The sequence below is a fragment of the Rhinolophus ferrumequinum genome, chromosome 17 (assembly GCF_004115265.2).
Source record: "Rhinolophus ferrumequinum isolate MPI-CBG mRhiFer1 chromosome 17, mRhiFer1_v1.p, whole genome shotgun sequence".
NCBI classification, from domain to species: domain Eukaryota; kingdom Metazoa; phylum Chordata; class Mammalia; order Chiroptera; family Rhinolophidae; genus Rhinolophus; species Rhinolophus ferrumequinum.
This window is the reverse complement of record NC_046300.1, coordinates 4,040,493-4,064,022: the sequence shown is the minus strand read 5'-3', so window position 1 is coordinate 4,064,022 and position 23,530 is coordinate 4,040,493. Positions and strand designations below refer to the sequence as shown.

Sequence of the window (23,530 nt, the reverse complement as noted above, 5' to 3'; positions counted from 1 at the left end):
CTTCATGAAAACAGATGGAAATGCCTCCTCTAAGGCCCACTTAGACATTTCTTACAATAAATGTTAGATGGATTGCAGGGCTTAGACTAGTCAAGCTCTACCATTATTGATTAATTCCCAACTGAATGAACTGAGCGGGTATTTACATGTCCGTATAGAGTATGCGGCATCGATGTTCAGACTCACCTGCCGGAGCATGAACACGCGGTGTCTTCAGAGGCCTCTGGGCAGGCCCAGGGGACAAGGGGAGGGACTTAGACGGGGGGAGGGGCTAGAACCCCCCAGCTTGTACTCCACTTCAGCTCCATTTCTTATAGTCATTTTCCCATAAAACTTCCTTTGAAGAATGGATTTGCTGTCTAAAAATACTTTGCAAACCATTGGTACTGTTTTAGAGAAGTGAGTGAGGTTAATGAAAGAAAATGGTGTGCCCATATTCTGTTTTTATTATTATTGTGGTAAGAAAATGTACCAGTTTTAAGTGCACAGTACAATGTGCCATTTTTAACTCTATGTATGTTGTGCAATAGACCTCTAAAACATTTTCATTTTGCAAAACTGTATTTTTTAAGATACAGTACCATTTGAACAGTATGACATTTTGCTTTTAATTGCTCATTTCAGCCTGTTTTGAAAACTAGTTCCCTTCCTTTGGTGAATTTACCATGCCAGCATCATAGGAAATATTTGTTTCCCGTCTCCATTTTTTTTTTTTTGCAGGGACAGGACATACTGGCCTGCTAAGCTATGACCCTGTATTCTTAAATAGCAGGTCTTGGCTTCATTTACATAACGAAAGCCTCTGAGGCCCGGGATCTGCTACGGAGGATCTAGTGCAAGTCCCTTGTTTGACAGATGAGAAAGTAGGTTCAAAGACGCTAAGTGACTGGCTCAGTCACAGAACCAGACGATAGCAGCCTCGGGACCAGCTTTGCATATCTCCAGATCCAATGTCATTTGCCTCCTTAATTAGCTGCTTTCCAAAATCAAGGGTTAGTGGGTTGTCTGCCGTTTACATTGGGTCCTTGGCTGTGTGCACTCTTTGCAAGTACTGCTGGTGGGAGGAAGGAGGACATTCATCATGGACTGTGTCTCATTGCTGCCTGCCGCATGCCGGGCGCTAAGCTGGGGCTTTATGGAGGCTGTGTCACTTTTTTAACTTTAAAAAATTTATTGTTAAAATTTATTTAGAGCAGTATAAGGAGTCCACAGCATAAAAATGACCATCTGAACGCTTGTTTGAGTGCGGTTTGGTGGTATTGAGTGCGGTTTGGTGGTATTAAGTACATTCACGTTGTGTCACCATCACTGCCACTCGCCCCCAGGACTCTTTTCGTCTTGTAGAATGGAAATGCTGTCCCCATTAAGCAATTACTGCCCGCTCTCCTCTTCCCCAACCCCTGGCAACCACCCTTCTCCTTCTGTCTCTAGGAGTTTGACTACTCTAGGAACCTCATATAAGTGCAATCATACAGTATGCATTTGTCGTTTTGTGGCTGGCTTATTTCACTTGATAAGATATCCTCAAGTTTCACTCAGGTTATAGCATGTGTCAGAATCTCCATTTGAAGGTTGACTAATATTCCATGATGTGTGTGCAGCACATCTCGGTTATCCATGCATCCGTCAGTGGGTAGCCTGTCTCACTTCTGAGGGAGCACAATTACCTTCCTTTCATTTCACGAATGGCAATACCCAAATGGGAAATGTTAAGCAGCTCCTGGCTGGGCACAGGGCATAAGCAGTACAGTTACGGGCTGAATCGATACTCTTGGATCTGAAAGCTGTGCTCCTTTCTGCCTGCCCGTATCTGCAACATATTTTACCTACATCCACGTGCTTGGGGGGTGGGGATTCTTAATATCACATTTTAGGGCCTTTATTTCTTTTATTTTAGAGATAATCTAGAAGAAACATTTACTAACCTTTTAAAAGCTGATCAGGTCTTTAACCTTTAAGGTTTATTTACTTGCTGGGAGTAAGGTATTTATTCAAAGTGATTTTCTCATAGTGTGAATAGACAGCAATATTCAAATAAAAAGGTGGATTTTTTTTCCCTCCCAAACACATCATTCCTTGGTAATATACTAGGTGTAAAAATCAACTCACACTGTTGAGAAAAATCATTATGCCTTTTCGAGGTGCAGGAAAGTATCACTGGTGTGGGCTGCTTCTCTGTGAAGCAAGCGAAAGCCGCGGAGCCTTGCGGCTCTGTCCCTCTTTCATGATGGTAACAGCTGCCCTCCGCTGCCTTCCAGCTGTGTGCCAGGAATTATGCTAAACCCTCTATACACTCTACAGGCCCTCATTTGCCCTCATTCGCCCTCTCAGCAGGCCCCGGAGGTCAGTGCCCCTGGGTGCCTCATCCTATGGAGGGTAAGTGAGCTCAGGAGAGACGTGAGGTAAATGTTACCAGAAGAAAGGTGCCCCCATCCCCATGAAGAGCTGTTGAGGTCCCCACTATTTGTGTGTCAGAATGTGACCTTATTTGGAAATAGCGTCTATACAGAGGTCATCAAGTTAAGATGGGGTCATTAGCTTGGGCCCTAATGCGGGGGAGTTTGGACCCAGATGGGGTGACACAGCAAGAAAGCGGCCACGTGACGGGAGCGAGGCTTCCACAAGCCATAGAGCAGCAGGGTTGCCAGCAGATAATGGGAGCTGGAAGAGGCCCGGCAGGCTTCTCTGGAGAGCCAGCAGGGAGGGCCCGGCTCTGCTGACACCCTGATCTCAGACTGCCAGGCTCCAGAGCTGCCAGACAAGGTATTTCTGTTGTTTCAGCCGCCGCTTTTTGGAGCATTGTCACAGCAGCCGCAGGAGATGAATCCAGTATATTTGCTCGGTCAAAGTGGCAACCAGTGATGCAGCTGGTGTTTGGACACAGGCACCTATGAAGAGCTCCCTAAATGTTACCTGCTATTATTATTCACAGTCCTGTTAGTGGTGATATTTAGTGTGGTTATTGTGAGTAATAAGATGTAGGCCTACTGTCGTTTCCTTTCCCCTAAGCTTGTGCTAGTCTCCGTTTACTGCGCTACAGTTGGGGGTAACCTGTCACAGACTCAAAAACCTACTAGTGTCACTCAAAACTGAAGACGGAACTCGAGCAGCTTGCCAGGTTCAGCCAGGTAGCCCCCACTTGAAGGAAATGTGCCCTTCCCAGCGGCACGTCTCTGGGACTGTCGTGCGGGGTGTCAGGCGGGGTCTCTGGTCCCACTTCCCACATAAGAATGCAGGATATGGCTAGGCCAAAAAGGAACACCCACGGAGCCATAAGTAGGGGAGTCTGTGAGGACAGAGCCCCAAAAAGCAGTTTCCAGGCTCTCGGCCTCACATAGAAAGGTGCTGGCTCAGGTAGTAAATGGCCATCGACTGTGATCAAATGGCCAGCAGCTGTGGCTAGTTGGCCGTCAGCTGTAACCAGTGAGCCATTAGTCATGAATATAACTGCCGTGGCTACGCTAGTAGCAAAAAAAAAGAAAAAGGGGGGAGCTAGCAAGAAGATGGTGGCTGAGTCTGCAAGTGGCACAGTGAGGGTTGAGAATTGTGTTGCTCTTGGTTCCTGTGTCTCCAACCCAGCCGCCAGTGAGAGTATAGTGGTGTGACTCCCCTACCTATGGCTCCGTGGGTGTTCCTTTTTGGCCTAGCCATGTCCTGCGTTCTTATGTGGGGAGTGGGACCAGAGACCCCGCCGGGCGCCCCGCACGACACTTGGCGTAGTCCACAGGATCCCCTGCACTACAGAGTCGTACCACTATATTCTCGCTGGCGGCTGGGTTGGAGACACTGGAACCAGGAGCAACACAATTCTCAACCCTCACTGTTCCACTTGCAGGCTCAGCCACCATCTCCTTGCTAGCCCCCATTTCCTGCTAGCGTAGCCACGGCAGTTATATTAATGGCCAATGGCTCACTGGTTACAGCTGACAGCCAACTAGCCACAGCTGATGGCCATTTGATCACAGTCGATGGCCATTTACTACCTGAGCCAGCACCTTTCTACGTGAGGCCGAGAGCCTGGAAACTGCTTTTGGGGCTCTGTCCCCACAGGGACTTTGTGAGAGAACATTTGCGAAGTGATCACTTCGTTTAGGCCGTGTGTAGGACACCCCCATGAACCTGAAGCCCTCCCTCCTGAGCCATGGAGCGAGCAGGAGGCTGAACTCCTGTGTGATGAGGCTTTACCTGGAGAGAATTATTAGCGCTCAGCTCTGCGCTAACATCTAGCATCTGAACCTGCATCCACGGAAACGTAATTCAGCCTCTTAGTTTTCTGGAGCTGAGATAATTGGTTCCATAGAGACACAGGACTGGTGCTCTTAACACCGCGTCAGACACACTGCCTCCCAGTAACCAGAGGGCCAGGTCCCTCTGAAGTTAGAGAAGTGTGTGTGTGTGTGCACGTGTGTGTGCGTGTGTGTGCAGGCTTGTGGGGGTGGGCAGAGAATCATTGCTGTGCTCTTTGTCATAATTACAGTGGGTGATGATTTTTTCTGAAGGTAAAGTGAATTTAGCAGAACCAGACCCAAATTTGTCACCCTCTCCCTGCTCTGCACTTCAGCTGACGTCCCGCGTGGTTTGCCATACTAAAGACCACATTGGAATTTAGTAGAAAACAAAGCAAGCCATGTTTTTCTAGTTTCACAAATGAGCCCCACCTCATCTTTGGGGGAAATTGTGAACAGCTCAGTGAGCGCAGAGCTGGCCGTGTGGAGAAAGCCACAGGCAGGACATTTGAAAATGTGGTTTCTAATTTAGGTTCCGTTGCTGGCTCGCTTTGACTCTCTGGGAAGTCACGTGATTCCTGTGACCTTGGTCGGGTTACTTGTGAAATACGAGAAACACACAGGCCAGAGCTGCAACACGGAACGCCTGGGAGGGCTCCTGGGGTGGGTTTGTAGATCTGATGGCCTTCCAAAGTGAGGGCCTGCCACAAGCTCCAGGTGGGGCTTGTTTGCATGACGTAATGCAGCCCATCCTTAGGATAGCCGGGAGGAGAGTATGATGGTTGATATGGCAGCGGTTCATACCTCCTTTCTCACTGTGGGGACAGAGCCCCAAAAAGCAGTTTCCAGGCTCTCGGCCTCACATAGAAAGGTGCTGGCTCAGGTAGTAAATGGCCATCGACTGTGATCAAATGGCCATCAGCTGTGGCTAGTTGGCCGTCAGCTGTAACCAGTGAGCCATTAGCCATGAATATAACTGCCGTGGCTAGGCTAGCAAAAAATGGGGGCTAGCAAGGAGATGGTGGCTGAGCCTGCAAGCGGCGCAGTGAGGGTTGAGAATTGTGTGGCTCCTGTTTCCTGTGTCTCCAACCCGGCCGCCAGCGAGAATATAGTGGTGTGACTCCCCTACCTATGGCTCCGTGGGTGTTCCTGTTTGGCCTCACCATGTCCTGCGTTCTTATGTGGGGAGCGGGAGCTGAGACCCCGCCTGACACCCTGCACGACACTCACCTAGCCTTTTATCACAGCTTTGGAGTCAAAATAATGTCACAAATCTTCATTACATTCCAGTTATGCTAAGTGACTCCGGCTGTCTCCAAGGGTGAAAGGGTCAGGGCCAGGCAGTCACAAGCCACCGGCCGCAATCGACTCAGGCGTGGGCTCTGTCTCTTAGAGCTGTCAGCACCTGTCCTGGATCCTGAACTCCAGCTCTGAACTGTGTGCCCTGTAGTTCAGCTGCATGCATTTTAGATTATTTGGTTTTGATCCCTCTGGTGCGGCATTTGATGATAGCTTGGTTGTTCCCTTACCTCGGAGTCCCACCTCTGGCTTTTGCCCCTTGCTTGAGAAATTTAGATCCAAAAAAGCAGATCTCACCGTAGCTGAGAACAGCAGCTGTAGATGGCAAATCCGTGATACAGTCCAGTGTTCCGGTGTGCAGCCCACCCCAGTCTCAGTGCTACAGCAATGCAGAGAAGGGAGAGCAAAGGATTTGCCTGCTCCTGCTGGGGAACAGCTAGAGCAGTTGCTTTCTAAACCCTGCGCACTATTTCCACATTAATCTGACAGCCTCAGTTATGCCCCCTTCCCACCTCCATAGCGCTGCCCCCCAGGCGAAACTGAAGGAGACACACAGTACGTGCTCACTGCTGTCTGCGTCACTCCTTCCTGCCCCAAATTGCAGGCACCCAGAAACCTTGGCGCCCTGCCCTGCATCACTCCTGCTTCTGAGGAAGAGCCTGGAATATGGATTCTCCCGAAATCTTTAGACGTGGGTTCCGGGTGTGCCACTTACTGGCCTCATGTGGTGGATCCATGCCTGCTCCTTTCTGCATCTCCATGTCTCACGCTGTAAAAAGAAGGGGCTGGTTGGGATGACCTGTACGTTTTTCTTGGTTTAAAGATGACAGGTTTGGAGTCAGAGGTTCTGGTCTGGTTGAGAATCTCCAGTTGTGTGAACGTGGGCCAGCCCTTGCCTTACCCATGTGGGGATCATGAAATCCCCCGGGTGCAGGCAGCACAGAGAAGGGGTCAGTGTGAATGGAGCATCTTAGGGGGCCGCCTGGCGGGACAGGCCTTGTCAGACGCTCTGACCCAGGACCCCGGCGTCATGTCCACCCCACTTGAATTTCAGTCAGTGTTTCCTTTCTTTGGGGGCCGCTGTCCAAAGGAAGGACTTGAGGGGCTTTCTGTGCTCCCTGGAGAGCATGCCCCTTGGGTAGAGGCCTACTCCCACAATCTCCAAAACGTGTTTTGTGTGGAGTAACCAGGTAGTGAGGCCAGGACGATGGGTTTTTCCCTGCAGACGTTGTGTGTGGAGCCCCAGGGAGGGCACCCCCACAGTGAGATGTCTGTTTGAGGGTGTGTGTGTTGGGAGGGGAAGGTGGAGGTGGAGGAGCCTGGCTGAGGTGCCAGCCCAGCCCCGGTCTGGCTTTTCCTTCTTAGAATTTAAAAAGGCTTCCTTGGGCGTCTCCTTCCTCTAGGCTCTGTGCGGTGCCATTCTTATTCAAATCAGACCCCAGCAGAGGGGCAAACCTCAGTCACCCAGAGGTGAGCGCTCATTCCCCGTGTATTCCACCTGTCACCCTCACTCCAGCACCTGGACTTTTTTCTCCAAGGGAACATTCGGTGACTAGAAAGTACAAAAGCTGTGAAATACGATGGAAATTGGCATGAGATGAGACGGGCGAGCCCTGGAACCTCCGGGAGGTGACAGTTAGGACCCAGCAGAGCACTCCGCGCCCTCACGTACTGAAGACACTACATTTGTCAGGAGTCTCCTAATAAATATGTTTGCTTGTGATCTGTTAGCATCCACATCCGAAGGCTGCTGATCAGAGGAGCACAGCTTCACCTGATACACAGGGGCCCTCACGGGCGCACGGTCTCAGCATCCGCCTGGTGTCTGCGTCCCCGACTGGGCCTGTTCTGCACACGTTCTGCTCGTCTCTGCCAGACCGTCTCCCTCAGCGAATACTTACCTGGTCCAGGCCATCTTTGTTCAGGTGTCTTAGAAATTTCCTCCATAGTGAAGTGTTCTTCCAGAAGCTTCCATCTTTTGCTTTTAGAACCACTGTGGACCCTTCGGCGCATATATCTCAATGTTTCCAAAGTTCAGTCATGCATACCCCACCTCGAGAATTGTTCTATATCTGTGCGTTACCTACAATATCATCAACTTAATGTTTTCCTTTCAATTGACTTGTTTTTTTAACTTAAATACTTTAATATTGTCCTAAGCAAAATTATCCGTGGCTCCATGGGTGTGAAGTGTGAGTATTATTTTTTAGAATACATATAAAAATAAGCCCATGGACTAGCTAACACTGTCTGTGTGCCACCAAGGGAAGCACACTGTACACCTGCATTGTTAGTAACCGTGCTTTCTCTTATTTAATTAAATGAAATAAGTTGGGGAGAGGTTTGCTGAGCAGTTAATATGTGCCAGACACACAGTAGGTGCTTCATATATTCTCTCAATGGAGATGGCAATACGCACAGTAGCCCTCTGAGCTCAGTGTTGTTTTTGTACTTGTTTTACAGATTTAAAAAGTGGAAGCTCAGAGAGGGGAGGTACTTAACTAAAGTTACACAATTAATGACAGAAATTCAGGACTTGAATTCGTGACTTCTGGGCTCAAATGGGAAGTTTGCGCCCAAAGAAGGTGCTTCCAGGGGCTTGGTGCCTTTGCCGTGTGTCTCAGCCAGGGTGGAAGATGCTCTCTTTGTCTCCAGACAGCTTTTGGCTGATGAGAACCTGTGTTCATTCTCCAGCGAGTGCTCTGAAAGGCTACCCTTAGACATGAAGGTGACAGGCAGAAATGTGATACGTGTGTCTCGGGCACGATTCCGTCCTTTTGAGAAGCGTCTCAGTGTGTAATCGAGTCCCAGGCGTGCTCCACACAAACAGCAGATGTCGCTATGAAGGTCTGGGGTGGGGGGTGGAGAAAGAAGGGACAAGAGCAGTTTCTCCCCGACATCTGGATCTAATCCTTTCAACCCTTCACGTGCTACTTTGAAAGTGTGCTGTGTCCCACATAGTGGTAGGAAGGTGGGGCTGCCCGGACAGGTGAGGAGAAGCTGCAGAAAACTGGTGGAGCTGTTTGCTCGTGCGGGCGTGCGGAAAACCCATAAAGCCCCCAGATTCTCAGGCAGGGTGTGTGATGTCCTCCTGCCCTGTCCTCTGTTAGCCCCGGGAGCTCCCACTGCTCACGTGCAGGTGCCCCAAGTGGCTTTCCAGAACAGTGGTGTTTTATCATATCTCAGAAAAGGGAACTCATGAGCAAAGAAATCAGGGAAAGCTCCATACCATATTCTCTTCTTGTTGCTTCTAAATATTTGTTACTCATGAAAGGATCTGAGAAAGGGTAACTGATAAATTGGTTTAGCCCAGTGTTTCTCAAAACTATTTGATCCCTGTCAGGAAAAGCTGAAAGTCTTTGACACCCAGAGAGATTTCGGGGTGACCTGTCAATGACCACGAGGCAGTCCCTGCCTCCTCCTTTGGGATGTGTAGGCATCCTGGCCTTTGATTGCCTCTGACCACGCGACTTTACAGACCTGTGAGTTGCAGATAACTAATAGTGAAGCGGGTGATCCTTGTTCCCGAGCCTGCAAGCACACTTCTCCTGGTAGGGTCGCTCGGACGCATGCGCCAGCAACTCTGTCAGCGTCCCGGTCACCTAGGTGGTCTGTTCTTTACATTCTTCTTTGTACTTTTTTTTTTTTTTTACCTTGTTGCCTCATTAATGCGCTAAATCAAAATCTTTGACACACCTTGATTTCATATTTGTGGGAGAAATTTTATTTTTTTCTTTTAAAAACATCACCCTTTCATACCCAGAAACTCATGTTCTTTCCAGCCTGTTATGAGTTTCGTCTCTTCACATATTGGTGGCCCACCCATTCCGGTCCCTAGCTTCTCTCTCTCGTCCAGCTTAGCACTGTTAGGTCTGAACCCCAGCGTACCCAGCTGTGTTCTGGTCTCAGACTCCGTCTTCTGCAGCGTCCGTGGGCCAGTGAGCCTGGGGAGGGCGCTGTTCAGCATGGCTTCTCTACTGGCCCTTCCCAGAACATACTTTTTGTTTTCCTGTCTTCACTTCTGGCATCATTTTCTATTTTCCTTGAGCTGCCATCCTCCAATCTTCACCAAATCCTTCCTATCTTCCCCAGCCCAACCCCGTCCTCCATGCAGCCTTCCTTGGTTATTCCAGCCTGAATTGCTTTCTTCCTGCTCTGAAGTGTCTCAGTATTTTGCATCACTCCTATGCCCTTCTTTATATGCATCCTGATGTTGTTTGTGGACATTTTAAAAATCTCGACAAATTTCAGAAGGAACAGCATAATTCTTTACATTGTTTTGGTGGAAGAATCCTGGTATGTGGATTTGTTCTTGCTGACTTGGTCAAAATGGGAATAGTAATGGTGTGTGTGTGTGTGTGTGTGTGTGTGTGTCCATGTGCACAAGTAATTTAGCAACAAAAGGCTCCCCGGGGAGACTGGTAAGCACGACAAGTAACCGGGGTGAGGGAGGGAGCCAGGCACAGGTGCGATCTCACGCCAAGTCCGTCAGAGGCCAAGTTCAGCCTGACCCCACAGGGCCGTCTGGAGCAGAAGCTGTGCTTCAGAGTTGCCTTCATTGTGGGTCATAGATGAAGGGCCACCCAGGCACTTCCTGGTCATCTGCGTGTGCGGAGTGGCTCGAGTCACTGAGGGAAGTCCACCAAAGGAGAGCTGTGGGTGCTGGGCGTTAGGATCAAAACCACACAGGAAAGGTCCACACGCGTGCTGAACAGCAATCCGGTGGGACCCAGGTGGAGCGGCGACATGGCCCGTGACCTTGCTATTCAGGAAATATTTTAATATCGTGATAAAAAAACACACACAATGCAAAATGGGCTGTCTTAACCGTTTGTAAGTGTCCAGTTCAGTGGCAGTAAGTGCATGCCCGTTGTTGTGCCGCCGTCACCACCGGCCATCCGTGTTGCATCTCGGGGAACTGACACTCTGTGCCGACGAAGCCCCAGCCCCATCCATTGCTGCCTTTCACCAGCTCCTGCAACCACTGTCTCTGTGACTGTGGACGCCTCTCGGCGCCTCATGTAAGTGGAATCTGATGGTACTTTCCCTTTTGGGGAGCTGTCGTGTTTTTAAAGCAATACCCATGACCTTTTTAGAAATAGTGCCCTGAAAAGTTTCCATCATAGCAGTGGCCTCTCCAGCCCTCTCTTTTCTTACGGGGTACTAGAGACTTCTCCCGCTTCTGCCAACAGTTTCAAATAATCCGTCCAGAATGTGCCCAGGACGATTCTGATTGCCCATAGTTGTATGACACCTAATCCTGGGGACAGGTCAAGCCACCGAGGTGCCTCCTCAAATACTGATTACAAGTTCCCTTCTGTAGGACTCAGGCTCCCCCACACTGGGCGCCCATGTCCTGTGCAACAGAACTTCTTTTCCATGTGAATTTTGTGTCACCAAAAATGCTTTCCAGAACCCCAATCTTGCACATCGGTTTCCAGCCTTGTTTTTAAGCCACTGAATCCTTCCTTGAAATGACATTTCTCACAAGACCCTATTTCCCAAAACAGCACCAAGCAGAGCTGTCCCTGGTGACTGTGGAGAAAGTGGTCTCCAGAATGGTCCCAGCTTACCCTTCTCTGCCGTCCCCGTTCTGCTACCTCAGAGCCACACTGCTTGGTGCAAACAGCTTGGGAAAATGTCCCCCTGTCCCCAGAAGATATCCACGTCAAGGCCCTGGAGCCTGTGAATGGGACCTTATTGGAAGAAAGGTCTTTGCAGAGGTGATTAAGGTAAGGGCTTTGAAACAAGGACATTTCCCTGCATTTCTCCTGCTGGCCCTGAAGGCCATCACAAATGTCCTTACAAGAGGGAAGAGAGGGAGGTTCCAGGGAGAAGAGGAGAAGGCACAGTCACACAGAGGACAAGGCAATGTGGCGACAGTGCCAGAGATGCGAGTGACGCGCCACCAACCCAGAACTGCAGGGGCAGCCGTGGGCAGCTGCGAGAGGCAAGGGCCCGATTCTTCTCTAAAGCCCCAGAGCGAGCATATCGGGGGCTTGTAGCCTCCACAGCTTTGAGAGAGTAAATCTCTGTTGTTTTTGGCCATCAAATTAGTGGTAACTTGTTACAGCAGCCACAGGAAATGAATCCACCATGCAATTAAAAAAATAAAACTTTCCACAGCTACTCTATGAAAACGATTGTTGGTTATTGTCACCCCCTCCCTGGGCAGAAGAAAGGCCCACCTGGGATCAGAAAGCTTCCTGTGTCTCTCCTCCTGATGGAGACATCACGAATGTAGCATTTCAACCAGTTTCATTTCAAGGGTTCCTCTGTAACATAGGCTTTGGAGAAACTCTTATGAGAGAAGATTCAGGTAGTTTCAGAGCATAAGCCCTTTTTCCAGTCAAATGTTTCCCTGCAAGGACTGTATTTTGTGTCTGTGCTGCTAATCCATTTACATAAACTCCGCTTGGGGAGATGGACTGGAAATGCTTGGAAAGAAAGGACTCTATCTGTGGTAAGAAGTAATGCACCCCTTTGGTTCGTGGAAACTGAGCTATTACCGAGTCCACATAATATAAATATTTAAGCCGTTACTTCTCAATAACTGAGAAGGAAACAGCACTTGCAGACACGTAAATGAACTTGTGTAGAGGTGGCCAAGCCACTTCTTCTAGGTGGTTCTACGTGCAGGATTGTCACCGGATGGTTGTGTGCCGTAAGTCTCAAAGTGCGCACTACCACAAGCCTTCTGCGTCGTCATCATTGCTGTGTTTGTGTAGTACTTTACAGTTTGCAAAATGCATTGGCATTTATTCTCACTCACATCGACTTGGCAAGTAGATAAACCAGGGATTACCCGTTGTTTTGGGTTGGATTTTTTGGCCCCTCCAATTCTATACCGAAGTCCTAACCCCCTCGACCACAGAATGTGACGTTATTTAGAGTCACTGTAGATGTGGTTAGTGGAGATGAGGTCATACTGGAGGCAGGTGGGCCCTGCTCCAATATGAGCGGTGTCTTTATACAACAGGAAACATGGAACACACACATACATAGAGGGAAGATGGTGTAAAGAGACACAGGGAGACATGGTTGCCTGTGAGCAGAGGAACACCTGAGGGTACCAGAAGCTAAAGGAGAGCCCAGAGCAGACCCTCCCTCACAGCGCTGCGAGGGACCAACCCTGCTGACACCGTGATCTTGGACTGCTTGCTTCCAGAACTGGGAGACGATAGATTTGCACTCTGTAAGCCACCCAGCCTGTGGCGCTTTGTTTGTTTTGGGAGCCTTAGCAAGCTCATTCATCAGTGGAGTTCAGGAAGTGACTTCATATACAAAGACTGTTACCAAGACCATATAAGAATGAATCCAGGGCTAAAACCTGGGCTTTCTGATTCCTAGTGCAGTGAGGTGAAAATGCCACATTGTCTTGTTTGTCGGGGGCAGAGCTGGGTCAGAGGCTGAGAGCCTTTGTCTGCAGCTGATGAGCAACAAAAGCGAGAGGTAAGGAAATGTCGTCCTGCTCTAGAGCTGAGACAAGGGGACAGAGGGGCCAGGGTGGGTAGCAACTACGCACACACAGTCATGAGCTCTGGGTCGCAGGAAGCAGCTGGGTGCTGGGGTTTGCAGGCCCGGCCTGAGCCTAACACGTAGCATTTGGTTGCATGTGGCTTAAGGGTCGGAAGTTGGGGTTAATGGTGGAAGGAGTCATAGCGGTGGTGAGGCAAAAGCCAAGCGCTTGGATTGTTGGCTTTTCTGGGTGTGTGCAAAGTCTTCCCGGCACCTCACCATTGTGGGCAACAGCCAGGTGCAGCAAGATCTAAAGCTCTGTGTGAGGAAGCTGGGGAATGTCCAATTTCCAAAGACAGCCCAAGAAGGAGGGTGTCTCAATCATGACCGTGACTGTGGAGGAGGTACCATTGTTATCTTCACATCATAAAAGAGAAGACTGCACAGCAAGGTTTAGTTACCTGCCCCAGGCCACACAGCTGCCGACAGATGAGGTTTGGTGCCTTCGCTTGGGTGACAAAACCTGCATTTGTAACCAGTGGGCTATTTATACCACTTAGAAACATTTGCCTGTTAGGAGGTATCTAATGCAGTAAGAGAAAATAAATCTTTAACATCTCCCGGTAACTTTCCACTTGGCTTAAAGAATCCAACTCCCCTTTGGTCTTTCTAAGTGTTCAGTGGGGTTGGTGGCAATGTGACCTGGCCCTGTGGCTGCCCACGGTCGTCGTGGGGACACCGAGCATGTCTGCTTCCTCCTCCAAGAGCGGGTATAACAACAAAAGCAAAGGGAAAAATGGCATCTTCACAGAACTGCTTCCAGAGATGCTTCTGTTTGGGGCTGAGACTTGACTTCATAATATGTTATGACTGAGAGAAAGCGAGGCTGAAACGTGGCTGTTTTTGAGGTAATGCAGGAGCCTGAAATGCTTACGTGATTTGCAGGGAAATTACCAACAGAAACAGAAAACAGATTCTGTTTAGAACGCTTAAGCAAATCCATCTTAACTTTGGCCTGGACAGCCCATTGCTCGTGTGGCCTGGTGGCTAATGCCGAGCTTCTTGAGAGGCTTGCATTCCTCAGGTTGGTAGGAGGGAGGGATTCAGTGTCAAATTCCATCCGTGGCGGAGTCCGGGTGTTGGACTGAAACACTCACAAAAACAGCTTTTAATTTGCTTCTTGTAAGCACATTATATAGAATTTGACGTCCTGAGCATCTTCTAATCCAGCCACTGTGAGGAGAAGTGTCGGAGGAAGGGAGCTGGTCAGGTCCTGCCAAGCTGAGTAAGCGGGCTTCCTTTGAACTTAACGGCCTCAGAAGCCTGGGGCACTTTCTCTAGATATATTGTGCTTTAAATTCTGAAAAACCTAGAGATACTGCACACCTACCTGACTTTGAAAACAGAGGACTCCTGTGGGATGTTTATTTCTTTCATAACCACAAGATGAATTGATTGTGTGTGTGCGGGGATAGAGGAAACACACAGACCGTTTCCGAAGGCTTTTGCAATGAATATAGCTAAACTGCCTTGAAAAAGCCAGACTAGTCAAAATAAGTGCAATTATTTTTAAAAATAAGTCATCCATATAGGAGAAACAGTCTGGAAGTGTAAGCTGGAGAAAACAGGGTGCGTGTGTGTGTGTGTGTGTGTGTGTGTGTGTGTGGTTGTTGTTGGGTGTCGGTTTTCACAAGCTGCAGTTATCTGACAATGCTCACTTAAATTCTTCAGAGGGTTTTTCACTGCAGTGTATCTCAAATGAAGGCGGAGGAGAATAAAGGCCAGCAGACCACTGTACCGTTCAGCGTTCTCGTGATGAAAACCATTCATTCCCCTTAGGGTTTTGGAACCTAAATGTCTATTCCGAGCTATGTAGGAATGCATTTTTATTTATTTATTATATTCATAAAACCCACTTGGTCCCATTTAGCCTCAGGAGGCACCAATATCATTTTAGAATATCCAGAATTAACAACCGTTCAGAAATCCCTCAGAAACCGAAAATTGTCAGTCTTTACATCCTTCAAAAGGAAGCCCAGGCAGGAAGGCAGGATGGAAGAATGGAAGATAGAAAAAGGAAAGCAGATCAAACTGACTGGCTGGTGTGTTGGCGTGAATGCCAAGTCCCCCTTCCTTCCTCTCATAAAATGACCTGTGTCACCAGGTAATGTCTTCTGAACACAGTGGCTGGTCATTAAATATTTGTCTTTGTTTGAAACTGTTGGAAGAAGAAACCTACCAATTGACTAGTAATGACCATAACATTAACTATTATGTATACGTAGTACTTTAGAGACTACAAGACCAATATCGCACGATTACACCCTTGCGATTTGTCAAGTAAACTGTGAGCGGAGATGGGGGTGGGATGGAGAGGTGGGAGGGGAGAAGCGTACCCCGGTGTTTGTCATAACTACTGGTTTATCCTTTGATTTCAATCACGGTTCTTTTACTATTGGTTGTTGACTTTTAAAGTTAAGAATTGAAGAAATGAAGCGAAGCTATGAACCCGTCCCTTAGAAGAGTAAACACACAAATAACCAAAACTCTGTGCTTTCAGGTTAATGGATGCCTCAGAGGCCAGCCGTGGACCTGCCCTGGAGAACTTGGCCTCTTAGTACCAAGTGGACCATGCAGAGCAGACAGCTAAGAGACGGCAGGTAGGCTCTTGCTCTTTCATTTACAACAGGATGTCCCAGGCCTAGCACTGCCTTCCAGTGGTACCGAGTAGGTGTTTAGTAGACAACTATTTAATGAATGAATGACAGTGAGACTTTGAATTTCTATCATGTGCCTTTCCACCAAGCATCTCAACATGTTAACGTAGTCATCCTATGATTGTTTAAGTCTAGTTTAAGTTTTGAGGAATATCAGCATCAATCCTCAGTTTGGGCCAGTTGGTTTTCCTGCTGTGCCCTCCTGTGTTATTTCTAACCAAGTGAGGACTTATGGAAAACAGCTGGTTCTCATTATCTGTACGTTGCTTTGTGAACTTGAGCAAATGGTATCGTGGCTGAAGTTGAGATGCTAACATAATCCCTTCTCTCCCAATCCTTCTGAGATGCTGGAGAAAAGAAGTGATGTGATATAAGTATGCATTTTCCTTAAATAGGGCCCGGTGTTTTCCCAACCATTCTAGCTTATCACGCGTGTGGTGCCGGGACAATCGGTGTGCTGATCAGAGCTGTGACGTATGCTGTGAAATACTTAGTGACCAAGGTTTGGCCTGCCACATACATGATGCTGTAGGAGGCATTTTATAAGGGGATTTGCTCAGGCAGAACTAGAAAAAATAAATAAACTGGACGGGCTGCTTGTCTGCCTGCTATTCGACAATGTCCCCCCCACTTCCTTCTCTTCTTACATCCCGCATACGTCGTCACCATTATCCCAAATGCATGAGTCCAGATTTTCTTACCAGGAAAGCGATGTTGACCTTTGTCTCACCCAAGATACTCTAAAGACTTTTTGCAGCATCTGTGTTGCTGATTTGGAAGTTTAAACTTCTCTCCACTTTCAGGGAGGCCATTTAAATGAGGAAAACTGTTCTGAACATCCCAGCAGGCTCTTGTAAGTCACCACACCCGTGGAGATGCCCCGCCTCCCTTCCTTGTTCTGTCCTGTGATTAAAGACCTTCGTCCCCTTTGTAAGCAGCCCTGGGCTTAGCTCCACGCTCTGCCATTTACCAGCTGTCAGTTCCTAGTTTTAACCTCCTGATATCCAGTCTGTGAGCTGAGGCTCAGAGGATGTTCTCAGGATTCCCGTAAGAAAATGTCTGCACCACACTGAGTGTCGGCCTGATCTGAGCTGTGCAGTCCTTAGCTGCTGTCACTGACGCGGTGCCATTTGCTGGTGGACGCTGCTGTCCTGAGCATGTTCCCCGGGCTCGTGCTGAGAGTTGAGGGCGCTTCCTGCAGGGACTCCGCTGGGTGTTCGGTCAGGGAGGGAGGCTCCGCTGTCTGCCCGTGCCCCTGGCCTGACACTCCGAGACGTTCTTCAGGATGCGTCAGGCGTCTGTCTCTGGTCAGGACGGACAGAAGCTTCGTCAGGGGCTGAGTCTCCCAATATTGAAGGAGCGGATGAAGCAAGCTGTTTCTTAAAGTAGAATTTACCAAGAGCCCCCGAGCTTGTGGCCCACCCTCTGGTAGAGACCCCAGAACGGCAGCGCGGTGACGAGGCTGCCCTGGGTGCACCGTTCTGCCAGCCCCGGTCCCTCTGTGCTGGTCCTTGAGTGCTTCTCTATTGGACAGACGGCTGTGCCAGGAACCCCTGACCAATCTCTTCCTACCCATTCCGTTCGCCAGTGCTCTCCTCCCCTCGTGGAGAACGCCTTGCCTATCGCCCAGAATGCGGCTGCTCCCAGCTCATGGCTGCTCTCGTTTCAGCCTCGTTCTTCTGTGCCTCTCAGGGAGGTTTCGTACTTGCCGAGAGTCAGCTGCGCGGCCGCCCATATCTAGTGAGGGCAGGTCTGTGGGCTACGTGATTGCGTGTTTCAAGTCACTGCTTTACAATTGATTTAGTAGAAGTGCAAAAAGAGTTGTGCATTCGGTGAATGTTTTGTCAAGAGGTAGGAAGTTCAAGTCGCTACAAGTGCTGTTGAATTAGATGGTGGGTGAGGAAACTCTTACAGCCTTGGGGGTGCAGAGAATCGTACAAGTCAGAGAGCGTCTGCACTCAGATTGTTTGTCAGCGGCGTTCACGTCTTCACACTGCTTCGTAGAAAGCAGACCTGGAAGTCCTAGCAGATGACCTGTTGTTTGCATTGTTTGTGCAGGAGGGACGGTGTGAACTCTGACCGCTGGGCCAATCTAAAGTCAACCGTGACAACAAACCGAGAGTTATGTCAAAAGCTAAGGAATCAGCCCGATTTATGCATTTTAAGTTACAGTACAAATGGAAGGTATGTCTGTATCATTTTTAAGGATTTCCCAGTTCAACCAGTATTTTTTATTAATTGACGTTTCGGGTCACGGTGGGTGACAGCAGAGGGCTTCTCCTGCCCGCAGCACCCACCATGATACCCGCTGTATTTACTATCCGAGCACAAAGGATTTTGGGAACAGCCAGTGATGGTGGAGGGTCGTGCAGGTGGCTTCACAGTCTCTCACCTGGTCTCCTTTGAGCTCACACTGTGAAGCAGGCATGCAGAGCTGAGGGCGTATTCCACGGACAAAGGCAGTATGTGTGACTGTCTACCGAGACTGAGCAAAGTTTTATGGGTAACTTTTCATCGACAGCTCTGTTCACTCCCCACATAGTCCCTGGGAGGTAGGAGTTATTGTCACTGTTTTATAAGTGGGGCAGCTGAGATTCAGAGACATCCCATCAGTTGGGCCTAGTCACACACCAAAGAAAGACGTGGCAAAGCAGCTCTAGACTCTGAACCCTGGGATGTATCTGTGAAGATTGACCTGCTGTGGATTCGGATGGTAGCATCAGCTGGCCCACTCAGTGCTGAGACCCAGGTCCCATGTCAGCAGCGCTGAGCCTGAACCAGTTTCACCTAATGGTTGTCGCTTTCTTCAGGGTCTGAGCAGTTGGACTAGTTACACAGGGAGCCTGATGCCGACATGCTCTGACCATTCCAGGTCAGGGCTTGGTCGAAGCAACACAGCCCCTGAGGAGCCCCACGCCCTCCACTCCTGCTGGCGGTGCCGCAGGTGTTCTGTGAGCCAGCGGACACTGAGGTGTTGGAAATGAGCCACCAGGAAGAGAGGGGGTGCTTCAGGCAGCACATGCCACTTCCATTGTTGTGACACCTGCTTCTTTTGGTGCAAAGGAAGGGTCTGTCGGAATTTCCATTACTCCCCCTATTCTGTGGGGTCACTTGGCTCTTTTTCCTCTGGTCTCCAACTTGGGGACATGGTGTGTCGGCTCAGCTAGCATGGCTTCATCATTAGAACCGTTGAGCGTTTTGAGTCAGTATGGAACCCAATGCACGTATTTGGTTTTTGTTCTCCAGAATTCTTGTGAAAAAGCACCAGGAGAAAGAGCCTGGCTTTTGAGGAACATCAGGGGAAGAGCAGAACACTTGGCAGTTTAAATCGGAGCTTTCTGAAAATTTCCCTGTGATCCACCATTGTTGGAATTACCAGAGGAACTTGGTAGCGATGCCCATATCTGGGCTTTACCCCAGATAAAGCCCAGGTGCTTTAGGAGTGGAGCCTGGGGTCCAAAGTCTGAGACCACTGGGTTAAGTGAATTCATGGAGCCGGAAACATCTGGCTCGGTTTCCTATTATGCTGTCACAAAGTACCTCAAGGCTGGTGGTTTAAAACAATAAAAAGTTACTCTCTTACACTTCTGGAGGCTATAAGTTTGAATCAAAGTGTCAGCGGGGCCTGCGCTCTCCAAAGGCTCCAGGGGACAATCTATCCCACCTCTCTCTTGGTTTCTGGTGTCGCAGGTAACCTTTGACGTTCTTGGATGCGCTCCAATTTCTGCCTCCATCGCCACATGGCTTTCTCCCTGTGAATCTGTGTCCCTTCTCTTCGTATAAGGACACTGGTCATGTGGCACTAAAGCCCATCCTGTCAGGAGTGACTCCTCTTAATTTGATTACATCTGTAAAGGTCCTATTTCCAAATAAGCCACCCTTACAGGTCCCGGTGGTGAGGACTGACGCATCTTTTTAGGGGACACAACTCAGCCTAACAATGTCCGACACATTTGCTGAAAGGACCTTTATATCAGTGGAGACAATACAAGTTCTACATCCTAATGGGAGGACTTTAGCAGGATTTATGACTGTGAGAAATACATATTTAGCTCAAATTAGAGATACTATATTTTATTTCATAATAACTATTTGAAATTCTGAAACCTTATTTAAAGTATGCTCTCAGCCATTAAAACCTCCTTCACGTAAAGAACTCTTGAATTTTTAATTGTTTAAAAGTAATTTTTCTACTAACTACAAGATAGTAGTGAATTTCATTACTTTGTAATTTATTCTAAAAAAAAGACGTTATTTCCTGTTAATCTCATCCATTTATTCATCAAAAAGTATGTATTATACCCTATCATACACTCCAGATACTATTTTAGGATCTGAACATAGAAAAACAAATGATACAGAAGCTTTTGTATTGTAACATAAAAATATGTTGTTTTCTCCTTAGGAATTTTATTTTTTTTCCATTGCTAGGATTTATTTATTAATATCAAATTTTCTGTTCACATGTTTTTTTCCAGCTTTATTGAGATGTAATTGACATACGAGGTCTGATGATTAATTTTGTGAACTTGTTCAAATGATGTTGCTAACCTTTTTTGATATCAGAGGGATTATTCATTATGTATTTGTATCAACTGGACAAACAGTTAACCAAGTTTACTATTTGGAAATGCTGAAAAGGCTGCTTGAAAAAGTTAGATGAAAATGACCAGAACTTTTCACCAACAATTAATGGCTCTTGCATCACGACAATGCACCAGCTCCCAGGGCACTGTCTATGAGGGAGTTTTTAGCCAGTAAACAAATAACTGTATTGGAACACCCTCCCTGCTCACCTGACCTGGCCCCCAGTGACTTCTTTCTTTACCTGAAGATAAAGGAAATATTGAAAGGAAGACATTTTGATGACATTCAGGACATCAAGGGTAATATGATGACAGCTCTGATGGCCATTCCAGAAAAAGAGTTCCAAAATTGCTTTGAAGGGTGGACTAGGCACTGGCATCGGTGCACAGCTTTCCAAGGGGAATACTTCGAAGGTGACCATAGTGATATTCAGCAATGAGGTGTGTGGCACTTTTTCTAGGATGAGTTCGCAAACTTAATTGTCAGACCGCGTACTTCACATAGAAACTGCTATAGGACTCAGCAAGTGTTAGGCAGTATTTTTATTCAATAAACACATTGCATATTTGTTTTTGTGAGCTATCGTGTGGGTTATGAGTTTGGATGACCCAGCGCCTACAATCGAGCAGTTCAGTAGAGCAGGAGGAAAAGCCTGATCACATATACCATAACCACCACGGCATAGAAAGCAGGCATCTCAGAAAGGAAAGTTTGCATTCACAGGAACTAGGGAAAGGGGAGGTGACTGCTGTTCAGGAGCATGGTGCCGAGAAAGAGAAAGGCACCTCAAAGCTTTAAGGATGGGCGAATCCCAACTGGCAGGAATATCAGAGGACTTCCTTCCACACCAGCCAGCATGGCAGCGAAAAGTGTTGGGATGGGAAGACGTGGGTGAGCTAGTGCGCCGGGGGGCTGAGGGACAAGGAACAGGTAGGGGAAAGCCAGGGAGCCCTGGCAGGAAGATAAGGCCAGATCCTAAAGGGCTGTCGCTGAACAGTGGTCCTTAATGCACCAGGGAGTCGTTGAAGGCCTTCAGCGTGAGTGTGAGAGCAGACAGAAGACGAGAGGTGTGCGACAGAAAGTGACCCTGTGCAGTGTGGACAGAGGGAACACAGGAGGTGGCGTGGCCACTACCGCCCATGGTTGCATTGTCACAGTGACAATGAATAGAAACATATGCCTGCATAGAGCATCTACTGTTAAATTGCTTTCCGGTTACCATTTGAGGAAGCGGGAGGCCGAGCAGACCTGCGTCTTCCATGGTCGATAAACGAGTCAGCAATGAAACCGTTGCCTTTGAGTCCTACTTACCCACAGGGCCAGTTTGTCGCTTGACACACATTATGAACTTGGCAGCATTCAAATCTTCTGTGAAGGAATAAGGCAAAACGGAGGGAAATGTGCTTGGGACTCTGCTGTGAGGAAGCGTGTCTGCTGCGCAGGCGTCTGCCGGGCACATGCTGGTCCCCGTGTCCTGGGCGCCGGGGGAGCGTTCGCAGGAGACGCGGGGTTCAGCAGAGAAAGTTCCTTTCCCCCTGCAGTTGCAAGCAGGACATGGATTTAGCATACATAAATCAAGTACTTCCTGAAAATTGCCTAGTGGTTGTTATCACAGGAAAGGTCAGCGAGGGGTTAGAGGTGGCTTTGCAAAGCGTGCGTGCGGAGAAGAGCAGTGAAACTCAAAGGGAAGCAGAAACTCCCTCGGCCGCGTTGCCTTCCCGGGTACGTCAACTTGCTGCATCTAGAGAGCGTGCACTGTGTCTTTTCAAGTCGATTGGTTCACTGCTTACGTTGCATTATGTACAGGTAATTTCTTATGCCTTTATAATTTGTGTTCATTGAACACATGTTTACTGAAAACCTACACGTGCTGAGCGTTGTTCTGAGGCCCACGCACTATTCAGGGGTCTGTCATGGGGCTTCCTTGTTTGCAGTTACTCTGCTGGCAGCGTCAGAACTGGATGAGGACGCAGGTAGACCTGGGCAGAAAGGCCCCCGGGAGTCTTCCTGTACCTGTCCGGCTAAGGCTTTGTCTGAGCAGGTGGTGCTCTCTCCTGCATAACAAGTGATCAGGGCCTTAGCTGCCTGCGACACACATTCAGTGAGTGTCCCTTAGCGCTGGTTATTACCTCATACTCCCTCGGGAGTCCAGGAAGGGCTTAGCTGAGTCCTCTCTCAGTGGGATTCAGGTCTCTCAGCAGGTCTGCAGTCAAGGTGTTGGGCGGGTGGCCCCCTCTTCTGGAGAAGAATTGCCAGAGCATTTTACTTTTGGCTGTCGTTCTGAGAGCTTCAGGGTTTTTGTGAGCTGTCTGCCCTCAGCTGCCTGGCCCCTGGACTTCTCTGTAGGTGGTTTACAACCTCTGAGCTCACTTCTGCAAGACCAGCAAGGCAGAGAGAGACTCCAGAGCAAATCTGCCAGGTGTCTCATTCAGTGCAAACTAATCGCCAAGTGAACCAATGTTGCTGTGTTATACTGGTTACAAGCAGTTTACACACACACACACACACACACACACACACACACACACACACTGGAGGAGGAGATTACAGAAGTGAAAATCAGTGCGGGTCACCTTAGAGTTAGCCCAGCAGAGAGGGCAGTAGAAGACATAGTCAAGGCAGGCCCCGAATGGGTCTTATTTGACTTCCTGTCCTCAGTGCCTGGTGCCCAGTGACTAAGGAAGAAAGTAAACTTGACTGGGCTTCTTTACGAGTTGTGATGGAGTAAGTACGCACGGAGGAAGCTTCGAGGAGGACTCACATTTCCATCCAGGGTGAACCGAATCTGAGACCACTCACCACGATGGGAAGACAAGCAGAAGAAATGAAGGTTAAGGGGATACTAGGTTAGCGCGGAAACACTGACCACGTGAAGGAGTCTTGCAGAGCAGTTCTTACAACTTGACCGGGACATGCATCACATGGGGCTCTTCCGATCAGAAGCAGGAAAGTGACCTGAGGTGGGGCCTGCCGTCTGTGTTTCTAGCCAGGTCCTGGGAAACGGTGATGGGTCCACGCACCCCTTTGTGTAGGGAGGTTCAAGAGCGAAGGACTTCAAGCATTTTTGTTTCTGAGCCATCTAAAGAATTTCGAAAGTTGACTTTCTTGCACATTTGTCAGTTGATATCTAATATTTTCATTGTTTAAGCAAAATAGATGATTCTAGTATGTTGTCACTATTATTCATATTTTAAAATCAGTTGTTACATCTCTCTTTTAAGTGTATCCTGAGGCCTGTAAACC

General features: G+C 48.4%; 1 long non-coding RNA gene across 2 annotated transcripts in view; it reads left to right on the top strand.

Moving 5' to 3' along the window:
- Positions 1–17,870, top strand: part of LOC117036883 (uncharacterized) — a 167,987-nt gene extending 150,117 nt beyond the window's left edge. The window contains exons 1-3 of one of the 2 annotated variants that reach the window (XR_004425454.1): positions 2,666–2,763; positions 15,544–15,643; positions 17,759–17,870. This is a non-coding gene — a long non-coding RNA (uncharacterized LOC117036883). Of the gene's footprint in view, positions 1–2,665; positions 2,764–15,543; positions 15,644–17,758 lie in introns of those variants that run through there. The other variant, XR_004425453.1, reaches the window with a different exon arrangement.
- Positions 17,871–23,530: the final 5,660 nt, after the last annotated feature.